This window comes from Homalodisca vitripennis, chromosome 1 (assembly GCF_021130785.1).
Source record: "Homalodisca vitripennis isolate AUS2020 chromosome 1, UT_GWSS_2.1, whole genome shotgun sequence".
NCBI lineage: Eukaryota > Metazoa > Arthropoda > Insecta > Hemiptera > Cicadellidae > Homalodisca > Homalodisca vitripennis.
Window position 1 is genome coordinate 59,514,135 of NC_060207.1, and position 6,542 is coordinate 59,520,676.

The following is a 6,542-nucleotide window of genomic DNA, read 5'->3' on the forward strand; positions in this document are numbered from 1 at the left end:
TTTGATCTCACAAAGCTTTCTAGCTATAGACTTGACAATTAAATGATCTTTCCCGGGTCTTATGAAAGGGTTTGTCTGTTTGCAAAAGGCCCCTCAACAGTCAACAATGCCTTCAATGTTTTGTTACAGCTTATTTCAAGTTTAGAAATAAAAAAACCTAGACTCTAGTTTCCGGTACCTTATATGTGGCGTCTATCTATATTTATTACTACCTTTGATTATACTCAATAAAAATTAAAATATTTGTTTGTATGGATAAGGTGTACTGAGGTCCATCGTTAGGGCTGCGCCACGACCATCGCGTTCGAATGTTCGGTCTCCTTCCATGAATTTTTCAAGAAAAACAAACGCCCTGTACGTTAAGAATTAGTAAAATGTCACGCTGAGTGAGAGTAACAACGCCAGTGTCGCGATCATTCCTTTATTCCTATTCCTCTGCGACTGTCAGGAACAGCGCTGGAAATCGGACTACAGTTGCGATTCTAGTGCCCTGACCCGAACAGAGGCATCAAGCAGCTCACATACTTTTTTACCCCACCAATAGAGCGGAGTGAGAGAGACAGTTTCATTCACGTAGTTTGAGCGCACCACAGTACCGTCTATTCCATACCACAGAAACTGCCTGAGCGCTCACTTTTGCTGTGCTTCAGTTTGTAGCATTATATGGGTTATCTCTTGTGTAACTATTACACCTACAGATATTATAAAAATCTAATAATGATTTAGTTGATTGATTTGTAAACATTTCGCTTTATTTTTCAGTTGTTTTATATTGCAATGCATTATACAAAAGTACCATACGACATAAAGAGAGTTCATAGTAAATGTTAAAAGTACTAAGAACGCGAGTTACATGAACACAGTAAATTAAATTAAACATGAATAAATATGGCAATGTCGATAAATCATTCTAACAGTTTTAACTCGGCAACAACGTAAGTAATGAATACAACATTAATATTTATTTTGACAGCTGATATTTAGATAACTACAGTAGACCCTCAGGTAATCAGAAACGAGGTAGGCTATTTAAACGAGCCTAGCGTTTTTTTTTTTTTTATGTTGTACACAACTAGCGCCCATAACCGGAGAAGACAGGAATCAAAGCCTGGTTACCATATTATGTGGGTTAATTCACAATACTGTTTTGTACATTACCGCTCATAGCGCTAGTATCGACTACAACGTAATGCTGAGGTAGTGTCAGTCAGTGAATACCACAAGGAAGAACCACTAATTGACTTAACTGGTTTAGAAACATAAAAATGCAATGTAATAAATAGTTTATTCATTTTGTAGTACTATATCTCATATAAAATAAGGATCTTATAATTTTTACAACTATATATCTTATTATATATATTATAGAAAATGTGCCAACTTTACAGGAATTTGAGTTGAGCTTTGAAAATTGAGTGAGTTTTTTCATAACTCAGTACATTCAACTGAACTGGGAAGAATGTCTGGTTTTAAATGCCATTTATTCGGAAATCAGTTGGCCTGCTAACGGCTAGGCTTAGTGATTGTTAAGTTGTTTATGGCGTGGTAAGTTCAAATTTGTTATCCGAGAGCCGATTTGCATCATATAAACACACATAGGCCTACTAGGTTTCTTAAAATCTATGTTCGATAGAGGATTTTAACTAATGTGACCTGTGATTCACGGTGGTTTTGTTCTTTTTCCTAACAATGAAAAAACGATTGTTCAGGTTAAGAATTGGAGTTACGACGAGATTGTAAACATATTATAAAAGTGCTATTAAAAGTAAATACATTATATTAGCTAATGATTAATATTATAACGTACTTGATTTATGTGTTAATATAAAAATTACATTAATTAATAAAAATAATACAATTTCTACGATTAAAATGATACACGATAAGGAGTGATGACTATTAACTTAAATTTTAATTATTTTTTTTTTTTTTTAATTATTGGCTTATACCATGAGTGATATAATGTTATGATAAATTGTGCCCTAGTGCCATAGAGATGCACTAAAGAAGAATGTTTCTCTCCGGCCTCAAGGCGCCATCCCACTGGCCTCTAAAATTACGAAAGTTCCCAATAAGAAATGCATTGCAGCAACACGTTTTATTAATTGAAAGCGCTTGTCAAATTTAAAAACTGTTCTGTGTAAACATTGTTATAGGACAGCACAACCACATGTTTAGTTAGTTTCATTACAATAAATTATTTTAAAATTGTTTACATTTTTTGTTTTGAAAGAATGGGAACAAAACTTCTTATTTTGAAACTTTCATCGCTGTCTAACCGTTACACACAGAGTTTACCCACATAAAATAAATTAGAAGTGTTAGTAAAAATATACTTTTGACGGTACATTTTAGCAAATATTAAGTATGCAGTGCTTTATCAGTACTGTAATACAGACACAGTTATCAAAGAAAAAGTTACCATGTAACTGTTACTACAGATTTAAAGACTGTTACGAAGTCCACCTTAGTTGATTTTTTGAGGAATTAAAGCTTCTCAGATCTGTATATATCTTTTTGATCAGGGAAGTCCAAAGCACACTTAACTAAAGAGGCAAACATTAAACTCTGCCAATAACGTCTTAAACGAGACTTTAGAAAGAGTAATCCATTGAACATGATCCATTGAACATTAACTATGTATAATTTAAAACTTAAGTAATATATATATATATATATATATATATATATATATATTATATATATATATATATATTTAGGTTTGACTGAAATGATTTAAAATAAATTTGCTCTACAAATAGATGACTAAAGAATATTTGAAGCTCAAATTAACAATAGTTAGTTCATGTAGAATGTATATTAAACCATTTTCATAAAAATAAACATAAATGGTTGTGCTTTAACCTATCAAATATGGAAGAACAGTTACTTATATACATTTACTTACCATGAACAAAGCCCGCTGGAAACTGAAATCTATTGATTGACAATCGCTGATAACAATCAACATGAGAGCGTGACGCCATACAAAGCAATCGACAATCACGCCACTCACCGCAATACCTACCGTCGCATCGCTTCGGTGTGATTTTCAGCCCTGTCACGGCACGTGCCATGCCCGACCTCCCTTGTTTGTCACTATGTGGAATGTTGAGTGAAAATGTCTCATAATTAAGTTTCTCAGACCTTATACAGCTCACAATCAAATTATATCTTTTAACTTTACATTTGTAATTCTAAAATGTAACAAGATGTGCTTATGTACACACGATAGTAGTTATTAATTTAAATGCACGTTTAAATTTCTAGAAACAAAGCTACGTCAAATTGCTAGGAAATTCTTTTTCTCACTCAGAAAAGAGATGTACAGTATAACTAAGGTTTAGTTTTATCAGTAATACAACCAGCCGTCGTTGTATCGCCGGTAGTGTTGACGACCAACCGGCGATATCGTGACGCGTACTTTTTCACCCCGATTCGACTGTCAGCTATAGCAGGTTCGCTATTTTTAGTTTTTCATTATCGTTTCGGGTAATATGTACTGAAAACTGAATGACAATCAAATTCACCATTAATCCGTGTTTCGTCTTTGCTTCGAATATATTTATAAAGATACGTCAAACCATAATCATAATTATGGTGGCACTGTGTGACGTAGTAAACATAATTACTGTGCGACTAGTTCATTTATATAAAACACATTAAAAACGAGCAGCGATTCAAAGATACGAAATTCTTCCAATCTCGTCTTCAAAGAGCCTCCAATGGTTTTAGTTCAGTTAAGAATATAATGAAATAAAAAGACATAAACACAATCGCACTGGAATAAATCTGAAGACCGCGGCAGGGGACAGGCGACTGGAAGTCAGACGATAGGACAATAATAACGATAATGATATCACATTCCTCCTAGCGCCCGTTTTGGAAAAGCGGCAAAGGTAACGCACGGCTGCTTGGCGGAGATTGCCTATCAAAATTCAAAGACTTCATTTTAGAGGGGCCCGTATTGGAGATAAACTTTCCTTGCCCTTTACAACTAATGTGGTAACTAAAGATAGAAGAAATCAGAAGTTCTGACACTTACGAGTATATAATCAGTTAGGCGTTTTATCAGTTTTTTTTTTTAATTTAATCAGGCTAAAATCCTACTCTAAATACTCGTACCAGAAAAAACTTGACAAGTGAGTTGTGATTGTCATATAGGCCAAGTGGTTTCCTTCAATCAAAACAATAAACCAAAGAAGTTGGATATATGACTACATGAAGCATTAATTGATTTACATTCATGCAATGAAGTGATTAAGTATTTTGTGAATATCTCAGTACAAGAACGCAGTTACATATTTTCGATCGATTATTCTCTTCCTATAGGCAGGGAATGCCTACATTTTTGTTAACTTCAGATCATTATTAGCGAAGATAAAACCGGCCGAACTCTTCCGTCGATTATAACGAATGTCAGCATGACTGTTCCTTGCCAGTAACCCGGCCGTAGTACGTACTGTGAACGATATATGTCAGTATGTACGTTTAAAGAATGACCAAAGGTTAATTTGTTCATGGCCAGTAAAATATCTAAGTTAAATTCATTATTTTATAAAAAGATACGCAATTTGTAAACGTGTCCCTTCTGTTACTGTTTAGGAAATAGCATAGGTGTACATATAATTGATACACATAAAATATAACACATATAATTGAAATACCGATATATTTTTATTAACATTATTATAAAACCGTACGATTGGAACACACATAAATGTTATACATTTGCCTGTAATACTATTGGTGTGTTACTTATCAGCCATAAAGACACATAGAAAAACTAAGCCACAACCTATGTACATCGACGAAATCATTGACACATCCAATTGTTCAGGCAAAACATACTCAGATTTATTGAAATCTGTGCTGATATATTTGAAGTGGAATAAGTTATTTAAAAAAATATTCTTATTATGTGGTAATAAGGGAATATAATTGATAATTTCTGTCTTTCACCCATAGTACTGTACTTAATTGCAGTGAAAAATATTATTTGAAGTAGCTTCATCTAACACGATACTTAATGTTACCATTACAAGCAATAATGTTAGGTTTATTATCTTGAGCTGAAATTTGTATAAATTGTAGAAAATGAATCAGTAATTTTATAGCTGGTCCACTGCAATAATTTATATTTTCTGGTTCTGTGATGATATCGTGCATTACGTGACTATTGGAATAGGTTCGTTTAATAAGGGCATGCCTTTTAATGGTTTTTTTTTTCGTAAACACAAACGTTTTAGTATACAATAAATAATGATTTTTAAACACTAAACACAGAATTAATTCTCGAAACGGATCCTTAATTTGTAAGTTAAACTATGAGCTTGAAAATGAGCGTTAATTTTGTTGTTCAGCTTGACGCTCATGTATCCCAATGTTTTGCCAATGCAAAAGGGCGCATATACAAATTCTCGAAACGTTGTATTTATGTTTTTACACACTCAACGATGACTAATTCTCCAAGGCAATAATATATTTCAAACCATCCGTTGTGAGTCATTAACTGTTGGAATAATTTGTTTTTAATTTTAAAGAATATTTTAGTTACAGCCATGCCATTAGTACTGTAATACCGTTTCTGATGACAGGAAAATTTGAACAATTTATTGTTCCACGAGGAGTACTAGGAATTTGAAGTAAATTGTACGTTGTCACATAATACGGCAAAAAGACTGTAAGGATATAAACCTTTTACAGTGTGTACTTAGAATATGACAGGGCATGTTAAAAAGTCAAAGTAAATAAAATTTCCCAAAGAACATTTTTGAAATCGTGCATGTAACTTTCTTAAATTATTTATCTAAATATATTCTTTCCATAAGTTATAAATAAATATTTAAAAAAACACGCCCCTCCCTGAATCTATATTTCGTGTACATACTGTACAATGTTTACAATTTTATCTTCATCCGTTTTTATTTGGGCCTGATATATTACAAGATTGTCTAAATTTCCAACATTAAATTTTACTACTTGCCATACAAATATTTCGCTACTTTTACTGTCTTTAGGGAAGTTAGATTAGACACGGCTATTTAACACCTCCGCTGCGACACGAGACATGTACCGACTGTAGGACACGCAAGATAGTAGTAAAGTGAGCCCACCGCAGACAATGTGTTAAACTCAACAAAAAACACATTGCAACACACAAAAAGGAATGTGTTATATGACATCTGAGCCAAACAAATAGGGCCTTAAACCCGAAACCAAGGCTCACACCGCAGCACTTTAAACTTCTTGACCACCGCTCTTCCTTAGATTAAAATCTTTTGGACGACAAATCGTACCTTTAGCGATTAATTACCGATCGATCACACCCAAGGTCACCCATTTCTGCGACTGTAGTGATGTCGCGGTGCCGAACAGAAGCAACTTACGGCAAGGTAAGAAAGAAACATGGCTTCACTTATATTTCAAGGGTCCACTCTGGCTGAAACTCGACCGGAAGAGGAAACGATGTGTAAATGAAGTAGATTTATGATATGAGAGCGGTACGGCGGAAGGGGGAGGGTTTAATGAAATCATAGTTG